The following is a 15,000-nucleotide window of genomic DNA, read 5'->3' on the forward strand; positions in this document are numbered from 1 at the left end:
AAAACTTTATTTGAACGAAGGATGAATATGTCATCCGTATGTCTGACCGTTTGAGCCTCACAGATGGCATCGGTATATAACATATATGGGTAAATTTTGTAGAATAATGGTAGCAAAATTACCTGAGTGATGTACATCTATGTGTTCGTGGATGCGTAGGCAGCCAGGCTTCTTACAGGTAGGACACGAAACCAGTAAATCTTTAACACTGACTTTTCACGATGACTGCTAACGCCTGACTGAGCAGTCTCTGACAGAGAAAAAGAGTGAGAACGTTCGATCTGACCAATCCCCCGTGTGAGTTACTCGTACTGTACGCGTACAGAAGTGGGCTAGGAGAATGGCGTCAAATTTTCTGTTGATTTTCTGTGACTAATTCAAAATATCTGTAGATCTATCCCAGAAATCTGTGTTTCTGTATGATCAATGAAATATCTGTAGAAATACAGATATATCTGTAGACCTGGCAACACTGGGCTTACCAGCAGAAAGGTGCGGTCTCCCGCATGAGTGAGGAAGATGAACCGCCTAATTTTCCCGAGAAGTCAGAAGTTAAAGACATTTCCCGGGTACACAACATATGACTATCTGCCCCCTCATCAGTTCCTGCGGAGCAGAACTCCCTCTTCGTTCAGTCAGGGTCAGTAGGTGGTGTTTGGGTAAATGTTCTCTGAGACAACATGTTATTAAACAAAGTCATGTCCTACCACAACAACATACTGAGAGGAGAAAAATGTTAAAATGATCAATGGATCTCTGGTCAATGTCCCAGAGGCAACCATACACGTAGAGAGTCTGTTCTTTACAGGGCGAATTACAGCAGCCGTGATGGTCAACCCGATCTTCGATGTCATCATCGGAGACATCAAAGGGGCGAGGAATATTTGTGCTGTTGATACTGCAACGCAAACTGGTGCTGCAGCTGTTACGAGAGGCTTGGTGAAAATGAAGGAAGAACTTACTCCTTTGACGTCAGTAAGTGATCTGGTAAATTGCCAAGATATTGTACAGGAGCAAGAGAGTGATCCCTCATTAGAATCGGTGTGAAGGAAGTTGACGGAGAAGTCAATAAGTATGTCTCATGGGGAAGAATCGTGTTTTATTGTGAAAAACAAGAGGATCTACCCGGGGGGTTTTGACGCAACATGGAGAGGAGCATCTTCAGTTTGTCATTCCTGTGAGGTATCGTCTTGCTGTTTTCCGGCTGGGTCACCATTCTGCTCTCGGAGGTCACATGGGTCAGAAGAAAACGCTTGACCTGGCATGGGTCAGGAGACTGCCAGGTGAGTTCGCTCATGTGATATTTGTCAAAAGACTAGTGACCGCGGACGCGTGAAACCTCCACCACTGAATCCTATGCCGCTGATCTCCAAGCCTTTCCAGAGAGTCGTCGTGGACATCGTCAGACCCATCCACTTGGGGGCGAGTGATAAATCCAAGTACATCCTCACGCTCTTGGATTTCAGTACAAAATGGCCAGAAGCAGTGCCACTCAAGAATATAGATGCTGTTACCGTCGCCGAAGCCATGGTGGAAATTTTCTGCAGGATCGGTATACCCAGGCAAGTATTGAGTGACAGGGACACAGTTCACCTCGGCGATGATGGAAGAAGTCCTTCGTTTATTGTCGATAAAGGAACTAAGAACAACTCCATATCATCTGATGTGTGATGGTCTCTGTGAAAGATTCAATGGCACACTGAAGAGAATGCTCAGGAGGATGGCAGCAGAGCAGCCGAAAGAATGGCCACACTATATTGCACCACTGCTGTTCGTGTATAGGGAAGTTCCGCAAAGTTCTTGAAAGTTCATGCCCTTCAAACTTGTGTATGGAAGAGTTGTGCGAGGACCACTTTTGCGGGAGCTATGGGACGACAATGCAGCAGATGCAGAGGTCAAGTCAACATATACCTACGTCATTGATCTGGGAAATCGTCTCCAGTCTACCTGTGAATTAGCCAAGGAAGAACTGTTGAAAGCACAGGAAGTCCAGAAGGCTTATTACAAAAGAACAAAGGTACGTGAGTTCAAAGTCGATGAGAAGTGCCTTCTTCTCTTACCCACTTATCACAAGTTGTTGGCACAGTGGAAAGGTCCTTATGATATCGTAGATAGAATATCTGATCATAATTATGTAATGCAGGTGGGGAATCAACACAAAAAATGCCACATCAATATGTTAAAGGATGTGCGACCTATGGCGAGAGAAATGTGACGAGCAGGTGGTCTCTTCAACAACTGGGATATCTAGCATATGTTAAAGCTTTCTTTTCACAGAAAATTTTGTCTTGGCAGTACTTCCGCAGCAGCATCCATATGTGCCGCTGCAGTGATTGCAGAAAGTGAATTTGATGATGGAACCACCACTGTACAGTCATGTCAAACCGAGACCTGCGATGATGTGGACGTGAGTGAAAATCTAAATACAACGACAAAAGCAGGTAAAAAACGTTGAAACGTTTCAGTGACATATTCTAAGACAAACCAAAAGTTGCAAAGGTTAATTATCACTCTATAGAACTTACTAGCTCCAACGTTATAAAGCAGAAACCTTATCCCATACCTATGCAATTAGTAGATGCAGTTAAACAAGAGATCCAGGATATGGAAAGTGCGGGAAATCATTGAGAAGTCTGCGTCTTCCTACTGTAGTCCTATAGTAGTAGTACGGAAAAAAGATGGAAGTGTAAGGATATGCGGAGACTATCGGAAAATCAACATGATCACAAAGGTGGATGCTGAACCAATGTGCGATCAACGAGCACTATTCTCGAGAATAACTGAATCGAAATTCTTCAGTAATCTCGACTTAGGAAAAGGATTTTTCCAGATTCCGTTACACCCCGAGAGTCGAGAACTCACTGCTTTCGCCAGTCCTGCAGGTCTGTCTCAGTTTAAGGTACTCCTGTTTGGGTTAACAGATTCACTAGCTGTGTTCAACAGGGTTATGAGGGAAGTGTTGCAAGGTGTGCGAGCAGTTGAAGCATTCATTGATGACATCCTCGAGGAGGTATTTCAACGGCCGTGAGGTACAAATATAACCATTAAGGCAAGTAAGTGTGAAATTGGACATAAAAAAATTCAGTATCTTGATCATACATTGGGCGAAGGCATGTGTAGCTGTCAGAACGACAAGATCCAGAAGATAAAAGTGCGATCTTTTTAGCTCTCCCACTCTTTGATCTATTGAAAAAAGATGCTCCGAATAAGGTTCCCTGGGGATATGAACAAGAGGGTGCTTTTAATTCGAAGTTGCTCTGTAAACAACCTATCCTCCAGTTGCCCAATTTTCAAAAACATTTTATCCTTCGAACAGATGCATCACAGTATGGTGAGATTTATCCAGTGGTGCACCACAGTCGAAAACTGCTAGCAGTCGTCGACGGAATTAAGAAGTATTATTTCTACCTTTACGGAGACAAGTTCCTGTTGGAGACCGACCACATGCCTTTAGAGAGTTTGCGTACGTCTAACAAAGTCGAATGCTCGACTGATGCGCTGGGCATTGTACCTACAGCAGTGCAACTTAGGCATCCGCTACATTAAGGGCAGTGCCAACGTCGGCGCAGATTTCCTTTCTCGCCTTGTGGACAACGACTGGCAGGAGGACTCGGAGGAATCTCTGGGTTCTAAGCGTCGTGATGGAGTCAAGGAGGAGCACACGTGCATGCAAGGTCTATGTGTGTGTCTTAGTGGTAGAACTTGTCAGATCACAGGGATTATTCAAACTCATTAATCTAATAGATTAACGGATTTAGTGAAAAATATACTTGCATCTTTGCATAGAGTTTAACTGACAATATGATGATTTAAATTAATTCTCATGGAAAACTTCTTGTCTAATATTATTACATTACATTTAGTTCTGCTTTTGTGTTGTTCGAAATCATTGTTCATAGTAATAACTTTAAGTTCATTTACAAATATTCAAGACAAGGAAAATATTTTCTCCTGAGTAAAAAAAAAATATTTTCGGTGGGGGCGAATGTCCAGATGTTTAATTTCATGTGTAAATGAAAACGGAAAAAAATAGAACACCTGACAACTATGCATTGCCATGGAAACATATGCGACTCCTGGCAACTATATTGCGCATACGCGTGACAGTCGGGCACGAGTCAAGGCCAGTCACGAAAACACTGGCTACTCATAAGACAATAGAAAACGCAGCAACTTCTTGAGGACCGGACAAGAAATTGCCGGAAAATTGTTGCTGATGGGGGACCTGCAGTTGCATCCCCGTCACCGCATAGCCTCAGTCTTAGCCGTATATACAAGATAAGTAGGAAAAAAAAATGCAAAAACAGTGAGTAATCCCGCAATATTCAGATTAAAATAGAAAATGAATAGCCGGCTACTGAGTGATCGCCGGAGGCGAGTGAACTAAACTTATTATGTATTTCGTAATATAATAGATAATTGTTTAGTTGCATTAATAAACTAAATTGTTACTATCCCTGTGCCTTAAGTACCCTAAAAAAATAATAGAATGGAATTATGCTTATCAAGAATGAGAAGTTTTAAAAGATAAAACTATGTATACATAACAATTCTAAGAATTACCATACATACGTATGAATCCTGATGCTTACACTAATCTTTGATAAGAGCTTTGACAATATATATATATATATATATATATATATATATATATATATGTATATATATATATATATATATATATATATATATATATATATATAGTCACAGGTTCATTTTTTAGGGAGAGAGGATCAGTACAGCCAAGTCAAACAGGAAGAGCAACAGAACAAAACATAAGCACAACAAGTACAGGCGCAGGAGGCATTACTAGGGCAGGATAAGGTGAGAAAGGCGAGGTCACATGGTGGAGAGGAAACGGCTGGTCACTTAAGCAAGGTCGCTGGGTAAACTGCCAAAACTATGCTATGCTGGAACCTCCACCAAAGTGGAAGTGGGACAAAAAAGTCTGATGAAGAGTTGGGGTGAAGAAAACAAATAGGAAAATGAAGAAAAGTAGTAGTTATAGTAGTGGGAGGACGAAACTCCCTATCTGACTTGTTAAGTTGTCATATCCACTCGAAACTCAGGGAGGCCAGCCAGGTCGGAAGGTGGTGACGAAATCTTGATTGGGTTGATTGTAGTCTGCTTGCAGTCTTGAGGGTGAGTAAGAGTGAGAGGGTGGGGAGGAAGGGGTCAGGATATTGTAGGTTGGGGTGGAGGGTAGGGATTATTTATTTTACTTTATTAAATCTTTATTGATTTTTTTTCTAAAGCATGAAAAACAGAAGAGGAAGTGGTCAAAGGAGCTGGAGAGATAGTGAAAATGAAACTTAGGAGGATATAAAGTGAGAGTTAGAAAGTTAAGCACAGTGAAGAGAATATTAGCTTTTTATTTTAGGTCTGCCAGGAGAAGGAAGTTAGAGGATAGAGTGCAGCTGAGCCCTTGGCAGCCGAACAAAGCCATGGGTCAATCCCTCGGGAGGCAGTCGGGATACCAGAACATCGAGCAATGACTATCTTGAATAATGGAAGTATGTAAAGTGAAGAGGAAGTGATGAAGGGAGCAGGAGGGAGAGTGGAAATTAAATTTGCGAGATCAAGTGATAGAAGGAAAGCTGAGAAAGCTGGAGAAAGGATAAAGTTTGGAAGACCAGGGGAAAGAAGTGAGAGATACAGCATGCATGTGCGCCCTTAGTAGCTGTACAAAGCCCCGGGCCAACCCCTCGGGAGGCAGCCAGATACCAGAACACTTAGAACACAGAACACTATTCATTTGTTTTTTTTTATTATCATTATTATATATATATATATATATATATATATTTTTTTTTTTTTTTTTTTTTTATTCTGAAGCTCTGCCCACACTGCACTTTGCCTACCTCGCACGTCACCTGTCGCTGCTATGAATGATGTGCCGTGCTTGACGTTGAAGTGGAGCCCTATGGGTTAGCTTGTAGTCAGGGTTAAAATTGTTAAAAATCTTGCAGGTCCTCTTCTAGTCTTCTAGATCTTGCTGGTCTTGAATATTGTTCTCCTCTTGATTATTGCCTCCTTACAGATGCATCGGTCTCCTGTGCTTGATGACGTGTATATTGCCTCAACTTCTTCAGTGCTATTGAGGCTTTTGAGCCACCAGGTATGTGTGCCTTCTGAACGAATGTTGAGGTGATTGTAGAACTTCTCATCCTTATCTTGGATTCTTCTCCATCTTCTTCTGGCTTGCTGGTGGACTCTCTTGTTGATTACTTCAGGAAAGCGGATATTCAGAATCCATTTGCCTGCTTGGTTCTGAATAATCTGTAGCTTTATCATCTGCCTTCTTGAAATGGTGTGGTTAGGTACTGGCAGGTATTCCATGATGGGCCGCACTAGGGCTTTATAAATGTAGAGCTTGGTTTCAGGACTCAGAGTCTGCAACCCTCTGATCTGCTTCAGCTGATGTTTTGCTTTCTGTGCTCTTTCATTTATGTGAGAGAATTTCTCTTCTGCTAATTGTTAGCATCTTTCCTCTGCCGCAATAGTCGACGGCTTCCTCGTCCACAATTAAATCTTGGATTTGGCCACAGGAATGACTTGGAATATTCTCATGTTAGTCACGATCTTCCACTGTCATTGGAATCGATTGATGGTTTCAATGGCTGTGGCACTTCTGAGTGCCATCAACTCGATTGAGCTCCCTTCGTACTTGATGATCTGTGTGATGTCATCGGCATACATATAATGACTGCTGTTATGATCTGCCAAAATTTGCAAAAAACGCTCCTTTTCTAGCTGGCCATCGTGCCAACTCCAAGCATCCCCATTCCTCAACACCAGACCTCGACTAATCACTAGTGACCTACAATACAATACAAAGAGAGAAGTGGAGAATGGCGATTCTCGAAAGAGAAGGAGAAAGAAGAAGTTATAAGATGGTAACTAGCTACCTAAAAGGAAGTATAGATAGGAGATAAAAGGTGGGGGGCGTAACCCCATGCTTGTCCTAAAGAATGTGCAATCAGTACAGTTGCAAGCTATGTCACGTGTCATCCGGCAAGGCTGTTGGTCTAGGGGTGGTATATAGTTATCTTTTGCTACCTTTTAGCTGCAGAAGTGGGATGGTAGGGCGCCCGCTGCTTGTTTAAATATTTGTTTACATAGTAGTTATGTACTTAAATACGATAAAATCTGTGTACTTCATCACCTCTGTGTCATGTTAACCTTACACCTCTATTTGTAGATTAACCCTTCACCTTAATTTTTTTTTTTCACTTCTAAGTAAAGATTAACCCTTCACTTTTTTTCTTTTTTTGTGAGATGTGGGCAGAAACGAGTCTCATATACTAGTGCGTGGACCATTTGTTTGTTCCCACAGATATTCGAAGTTGCCGTGGTGTTCGGCTGATAAACTGCAGTGCTGCAGTATGTTCTTCGGCGTAGTTGCCGTTTCTGTTTATTTACTTTAGATCGGTAGATCGCTGCTTCGGCATCCGACCGTTCTGCGTTGTTTCTTTTTTTAGGATGTTTCTTTACAAAGTAAACCGTTGCACCAACGGGTGCCGATCGGCGCACTTACACTTTGTCTCGTGTTTACCTTTGATACGCGAGTTCGTTCGGTCATTCGTCTTCAATTTCTTTTGTACCTTCTGCCCAGTTGCAGACCAATCACTGCCACTGGCAATTGACAGTGACGGGTGTGTAACTCAGCAGAGTAGACCCACCCTCTCTCCCGAACTCCCCTTTTTTTTTTTTTTTTTTTTTTTTTTTTTTTGCAACTATCCACATTTGCTATTTATGTATATATCGTTTTTTGATTTTCACCATTATTTATGCACCATTATCACCCTTATTATTATTATTACTATTTACCTTATAATATGATCTCGGTTCGAACCCTCCTCATTTGCATAAGTCAGACCAAGTTGTCACAGAGTTCAACTTCCCCAACAGATGAATCAATGAAACCCTTTATTCGACCATCATTGCACAGCAATGCACGTATTTACCTCACCATGCACACCTCCTCGCCACATCATCACCAAATTGCTCTTTTGCCCCTATCTAGCTTCTCCCTCTTCGTCAGCCATTTGTTTTGATTCACTTATGTTCCGTTTTGTTCCATTTCTGTTTTGTTTCGTTCAATTTTAAGTCTAATTTAGTGTTCAACTCCAGTTAATGTTAATTTCGTGGTCCTTTTTTACCTCGTTCCTAGTTTTTAAGCTCATTGTTCCTTTGTTTTATTGCTCTATTTAATCTTATTTAATCTCATTTAACTATTAGCCTATATGTGATGTCATGCTAATTTTAATTTCGATCCAATTAAGTCTGCTAGCCTTCAGCTAAAGACTTATATCACACCTGCATTAGTCTCCCCCACATCCCGCGTAGCTTCCCGGTCTCCTTCTCACATGTCAAAGAAAACGGGACCCCTGGCAACCCCCCCTAACCCCCCCCCCCGCGCTCAGACATGAATGACCAACGAGCCAAACAAGCAGGTGGTCTCGCCCCACCTCTTTACGCTCTCTCACTAGATTCCTCTTCCCACTTTTCTTATGCAATTTTCTCTTAATTTTCATCAATCTTTTCTAATTTTAATATATATAATTTGGAGAGAAGGAGAGGTCGGGATTATTGGTAATTGACTCTTGTCTGTTAATTGTTTGTCCGCGAATATATTGGTTCGGGCGGATTCTGCCTTACTCTAAGTAGGCTTCTGGGCCACCATTGGTGTTCTTCTGTTTTCGTTTATTGTTTTTATTTTTTCATAATTAGTATCTTCAAGATATTCTAATTTGTCCCAGATCTTCTCTGCCAATTTGTGAATACGAATGTTGATTGGTTCTAGGTTATAGGATTTATTTTGGATCGCTTGTAATCTTTGCCACGATGTTCGAGTAATTGTGTTGAGGGGAACAGGCGGGTATTCCAGAATTGGTCTCAGAAGTATTTTATAGTTTTAATTTGATTTCCTCTGGACAGCCTGTGAATCGTTTAAATTTTGTCAGCGTGCTGTTAGCGATGTTGATTCGCTCTTTGACGTGTGTTGCAATGCCCGTGTTTGTTATTTTTAGCCCGAGAAGTTTGCCTGCCTTTGCATAGCCTACATCTATGCTTTGCAGGTTGAGGTTTCCTGGCTTAGTTCTTGTTATTGGTATTAAGAACTTACTTTTATTAGTTTTGATCTAACAGGCCTCTTCGAATTTGTTGACTGTTTCGATAGCTCTGTCTGTGGCGATTTTGATGAATTGGTTCCGTGGGGAAGGATGTGATATAATTTGGGTTATGTCATCAACGTACATAACGTAGTTGCTGTCCCTCGCCGGTGGTGGGATTGGGGATGTATATATGGTATATAGCGTGGGTGAGAGCACGCTCCCCTGTGGGACTCCACTTTCAAGTCTAAATTCCTGGTCTATGTGTGGCCCGACTCTCAGCTTTGCCATCCTGTCCAAGAGAAAACTAGAGAGTACTCTTGTTATTGGCAGGGGGAGATCTAGTTGGAGAAGGTGATGCTTTAGGCCGGGGTGCCATACCTTATCGCTAGGGGTCGTTATCATGCTAGGGGTCGTTATCATGAACTGATGTCATGACGAGCATCGGGCGGTGCTTGCCCCTGTACACCGACCAATCAGATCGCATACTGCCTCTGACGTACGGTGTACCGTCCTTGCGAGTTGGGTCCTCGTGTACCTGCCCAGTTACACCAACTCGCCTGCATACATACATACAGCATAATATCCTTTACATAAGGCAAATCACATGTATCAACAACAAAATTAATCCTAGCTAATCTCGCAGTTGTGACATAACCCCCCCCCGGTTTCTTCAAAATAATCTTCCTAGAAAAGATTCTTTTTACTAGGGAACACAATTACAAGATGCACACAAGCCTATGTTATACTGCATTGCCAACACGAGCGCACATCCCAACCCAGGAGCTCCGATGTCGATGGTGACATGGCTCCTGGTCCTGCCCTTCCGTCATCCATGCTGCTCCGATGGTCTCGGTCTCGTCTAAGGTCTGTCCTGACCCAGTGGTCTCTCTCATCCAACCAGCTATCCTCTTTCCTCCATCAGCTGGGCGTTCGTCCTCTTCTTCCACAAACGCATCTGCAGGCGGACTTCCAGCTGCAGCCCTCGTCCTTGGCAGCTGCACCGGCAGAACCTCTTCTGGGGATGATCTGCTCCCAACTGGTGTCCTTCGAAGGACACCTCATCCTCGATGGTTCCCTGGGACAGTACTCCATATCCATTGCTTTTTCGGGGGGATATCCAACACCTGCCAGTCTCTCAGCCAGGTCATCTTTTCCCCCAGTCATCCTCACCATTGTGGATGGCTCCTCCTCTGCTGGCAGCTCTTCTGGTGCTTGGACTCCTACCGACGGCTCATCCAGTGCGAGTGGCTCCGGCGATAGCTCCTCTGCACATCCCGCTGCACACATCTCTAGCGGTGGCTCCTCCAATGCACGTGTCTCTGGCAGTGGCTCCTTTGGTGCACACGTCTCCAGGGGCGACTACTCCAGTGCATGCGTCTCTGGGGGCGGCTCCTCCGGTGCATGCGTCTCTGGGGGCGGGTCCTCTGGTGCACGCGTCTCTAGGAGCGGCTCTCTGCTCCTGTCCATTCGGGCGGCAAATCTACTGCTGCAACAGGTCTTCACACAAACAGACGATCTCTGCAAGAGAATTATCAATCACCGGTGGCTCCTCCGACCAGTGTCCTTCTCCCAGGAGTTTCTGAGTTGCCCAGCTCTTTACTCTAGGACAAGAGCGACACACGCATCCAAGAAAGAGAACCGACATCCTTCTGTAGCGCTTTCTGTGCATCCTCTTCCTTACACAGACTTTCTTCCAGCGCTCACTCCTCCTGCTCTCGTAGAAGACGCTGCTTATTCAGCTGGCGTTCCGTGAGCTTCCACTGTTTCCCAGCTTCTATCCGCTGTTTTTCCTGCTCCTGAAAAGCTTGTTCCTCCTTCTCCCACCTGAACTCCTGTTGCTCAATGTAATGAAGCACCTGCATGCCTCGCAAGTTGAGCTCCCTAGCCTCATCAAAGTAATTCTGCATGGTGAGTTCTGGGCTTAACTGTCGACTGACTGACTAATCCTGGGAAGGTCGCCAATGTCACAGGTTCGTTTTTTAGAGAGAGAGGAATCAATACAGCCAGGTCAAACAGAAAGAGCACCAGAAAAAAACATCCGGTTTATTACGAGGGGAAAACAACAAGTACAGGCACAGGAGGCATTACCAAGCAGGGTTGCCAACTGGCAGTTTTCATTACCAGATTTACCACAATCTGGTAATAAAAAACGAGTTTGGTAATGAATTACTGTGTTTTGGCAATCTGGTAATGGGAGTGTAAAAATTAGGTAATAAGTGAATATGTAAAGAAATAGGAATAAAAATTATATATATATATATATATATATATAGAGAGAGAGGCGCTAGACAGGTTCAGTTCCAGTATGGGACAGGGCTCTTACAGGCCCACGGACAACACGCCTAACAGCTAAACAGACCAAAATTCAATGAACTTCCATTTCCTCACCTCCAAGAATCTCTTGAACTTTGTGAAGAACAATACAGAAAAATTCTTTATCATCCCTGGAATAATGAAGAGGTCTTCAGCTCTGGAATCCCAGAAGATCCAGTTAACTTTTGGGCTACAATAAAGAAATATGAAGAAGGTGGTAGAAAGCCATATGAAGCTCTGGCCAGATATGCTTTGGCAGCATTGATAACGCCAGTGAGCAACGCACTTGTTGAGAGGATTTTTTCCCATGTTAATGCTGTGAAGATAAAAGTGCGAAATCGAATGAAACATAAGATGTTGGAGGCTATTTTGAGGATACGCACAACCTTGATTATGTCTGGAAAATGTTGTAAAGATCTAATAATTACTGAAAGCATGTTAGAGAAATTCAATGTTGGTATGTATGAACATACAAGAAGTCAAGATTGTCAGAGTAGTAAGGATGATGGCCTTAATGCTCTGTACGAATAACTCCCAACTCTTGCCTCTGGATCCACTCACCAGCTGATCTGTCGCATGGCATCTCTCACAGTAAGTTTATTTCTTATCACAGTTTTCTTATCCCAGTCAGTAGCATTATTCGTGTAACTTGTATGTACATTGGATTTATAATTAGCAATAATTAAAAAGTTTGGTAATGAAATGACGAATCTGGTAATAACTGGAGTCGAACTTGGTAATGCCTGTCGTACAAGAGTTGGCAACCCTGTTACCAAGGCCGGATAAGGTGAGGAAGACGAGGTCACATGGTGGAGAGGAGACGGCTGGTCACTTAGGGGGTCATTGGATCAACTGACAAAACAAACTGGAACTCCCACCGAAGTGGAAGGGGACAGTTAAGTTAGACGAAGAGTTGAGATGAAGAAAAACAGTCAGGAAAATGAAGGAAAGTCGTAGTTAAAGTAGTGGGAGGACGAAACTCCCTGTCTGACTTTTTTAAGTTATTGAAGTTTAATGTCCACTCAAAACCTTCTGGGAGGCCTGCCAGGTCGGAAGGGGAAAAGTCATTTGATTGTTGATTGATTCTTCTTATCTGTGGGGGTGAGTAAGTTGAAGAGGGTTAGGAGGAAGGGGTCTGGAACTTGGGTTGGGGTTAAGGATAAGGATTCTTTATTATTTATTTAGTAAATTATGTTAGTAAAACCAAAAAAAGATGTTAGTTTTTTTTTTTTTTTTTTGAAGCGAGATAAAGCGGAAGACGAAGTGGTGAAAGGAGCTGGAGAGATAGTGAAAAGAAACTTAGGAGATAAAGTGAGAGTTAGACAGTTAAGTACAGTGAAGAGAGTATTAGCTTATTATTTTTTTTTTTTTGGAGTTGGTCTTGAGGAGAAGGAAGTTGAAGTGAATAATGGAAGTGTGTAAAGTGAAGAGGAAGTGATGAAGGGAGCTGGAGGGATAGTGGAAATGAAATTTGCGAGGAGATAAAGTGATAGAAGGAAAGCTGAGAAAGGTGGAGAAAGGAGAAAAGATAAGTTGTAAGACCAGGAGAAAGAAGTCAGAGAATAGCTTGCATGTGCGCCCTTAGTAGCTGAACAAAGCCCCGGGTCAACCCCTCGGGAGGCAGCCAGAAACCAGAACACCTAGCAGGCTATTTTTTATTTTTTTTTTTTTAATATTTTTTTTCGGTTTTTAAATTTCTTCAGCTCTGCCCACGCTGCACTTCGCCGACCTCGCACGTCACCTCTCACTGCTATGCATGATGTGCCGTGCTTGACGTTGAAGTGGAGCCCTGTGGGTTAGCTTGTAGTCTGGGTTAAAGGTGTTAAAAAATCTTCATTCTTCATTTCTTGATTGATTGATTGATTGCAGGTCCTCTTGAAGTTTACTTCTGCATTCTTGACTTAATCTTCTTTTAGTGTTCTCCTCTTCATAGTTGCCTCCTTACATCATCGGTCTCCTGTACCTGATGCCGTGAATATAGCCTCAACTTCTTCAATGCCATTGATTCTGCTGAGGCTTTTGGGCCACCAGGCATGTGTGCCTTCTGGACGAACGTTGAGGCGATTGTAGAGCTCCTCATCCTCATCTTGGATTCTTGTCCATCTTCTTCTTGCTTGATGGTGGAGTCTCTTGTTGATCGCCTCGATCCTTAGTCTTTCATGGATCTCTCGTGCAGGGACTACTTCAGGAAAGCGAATATTCAGAATCCATTTGCCTGCCTGGTTCTGAATAGTCTGTAGCTTCATCATCTGCCTTCTGGAAATGGTGTGAGTAGGCACTGGCGGGTATTCCATGATGGGCCGCACTAGGGCTTTATAAATGTAGAGCTTGGTTTCAGTACTCAGTGTCTGGAACCTTCTGATCTTGTTCAGCTGATGTTTAGCTTTGGTTGCTCTTTCATTTATGTGAGGGACAATTCCTCTTCTGCTAATTGTTAGCCCTAGTATCTTTCCTTTGTCACAATAGTCCACTTCCTCGTCCACTATCAGATCTGCTGTCTTGAACTTGGCCACAGGAATGACTTGGAATTTTCTCATGTTGGTTGAGATCTTCCACTGTCTTTTGTATCGATTGATGGTCTCTATGGCTCTGGCAGTTCTGAGTGCCATCATCTCGATCGATCTCCCTTCGTACTTGATTATCTGAGTGATGTCGTCGGCATACATATAGTGATTGCTGCCATGTGATGGTTCAGGCAGGTCTGCTGTATATATGGTGAACAGTGTCGGTGAGAGGCAGCTTCCCTGTGGAACTCCACTCATGAGGGGAATTGCTTCGCCGACTGTATTGCCGACGACTATTCTTGCACTCCGACTTTCAACAAAGTCACATAATAGCTTCGTCAAGGACGTCGGGAGGTTCAGCCTGATGATTTTAAGTTTCAGGCCTGTGTGCCAAACTTTGTCGAAGGCTTTGGCCACATCTCTCAGAACCACATTGACTTGGTTCCTTTCTCTCATGGCATTGGCGATTTCTTCATATATGATTGCAATGGCTGTTGATGTTCCTCTGCCTGGTCTGAAGCCATGTTGCCTGGGATTTTGCAATCTCCAGGTGATTTCGCAATCTTATGTTCAATATCTTTTCAAAGACTTTGCCTGGGACTTCCAGCAGAGATATTGGTCTGTAATTCTCCACTTTTCTTGGATTTTTCCCGGCTTTTGGTATCATCCTGACTCTTGCTTCCTTGAAGTGGTCAGGGAAGTAGCCAGCAGTGAGAGAGGCATTATATATGTTTGCCAGTCTCAGCAACATCTTGTTTGGAAGATTCTGCAGGATTGTTTTGTTGATCCTGCTTTTGCCTGGAGCAGTTCTATTCTTGAAACTCTGAATAGTTCTTTTGACATCTGTGGGGTTGATCTTGGTCATTAGTGGATCTGTGGGATCCAGTCTAGTGAAGTCAGAAGCAGCTTCTGGATATAGGAGGTGGATGTGCCTTCCTATTTCCTCTATGATGGTCTCCTCGAAATCACTGTCAAAGTTTTCTTCTTCTTCGGTAATTCGGAAACAATTTCTCCAGTAATTTCTGAACAGGATTTCTTGTTCTTCTTCTTCATGAATCTTCTCATCC

At 43.1% G+C, this 15,000-nt stretch overlaps 1 pseudogene; it reads left to right on the forward strand.

The window, feature by feature from the left end:
- The window catches only part of LOC147471927 (uncharacterized), a 2,587-nt pseudogene extending 2,003 nt beyond the window's left edge, over nt 1-584 (forward strand).
- The last annotated feature ends 14,416 nt before the right edge of the window (nt 585-15,000 follow it).

Source organism: Penaeus japonicus, unplaced genomic scaffold (genome assembly GCF_977035675.1).
Source record: "Penaeus japonicus unplaced genomic scaffold, GWHDUDI00000001_assembly GWHDUDI00000004, whole genome shotgun sequence".
In the NCBI taxonomy this organism is placed as follows: Eukaryota; Metazoa; Arthropoda; class Malacostraca; order Decapoda; family Penaeidae; genus Penaeus; species Penaeus japonicus.